The sequence below is a fragment of the Lupinus angustifolius genome, chromosome LG05, assembly GCF_001865875.1.
Source record: "Lupinus angustifolius cultivar Tanjil chromosome LG05, LupAngTanjil_v1.0, whole genome shotgun sequence".
NCBI classification, from domain to species: Eukaryota; Viridiplantae; Streptophyta; class Magnoliopsida; order Fabales; family Fabaceae; genus Lupinus; species Lupinus angustifolius.
The window spans coordinates 20,886,919-20,887,272 of NC_032013.1; positions in this window are offsets into that span (position 1 = coordinate 20,886,919).

The following is a 354-nucleotide window of genomic DNA, read 5'->3' on the forward strand; positions in this document are numbered from 1 at the left end:
CGGTTTTTAGTAAAACTACATATTCCGATTTAAGACATTCCTTGATATTCTTACCATCTTAAAGTAAGTTATTCAAAGTACCCTTTAAGCGTTTTATGAGGTATTCATGTACTCATAAACTTTATCGTCCTTTTTATCAAAGATTTCTATTTTTCCAACTTGTTCCAAGCCATGGTTTTAAGGCTAACAACAAATAGAAATACGTACATTCTCATTTTTCCAAAACACTTCCTAAAGGTTCCTTTGATTTCATCATCATCCCCTTTGGCTAAAATAACAAATACATGTAATAAAACATCATAACAACTCCATGAACACAAGTTGTTCATGGTTTCAACAAAATATTTTCATAAG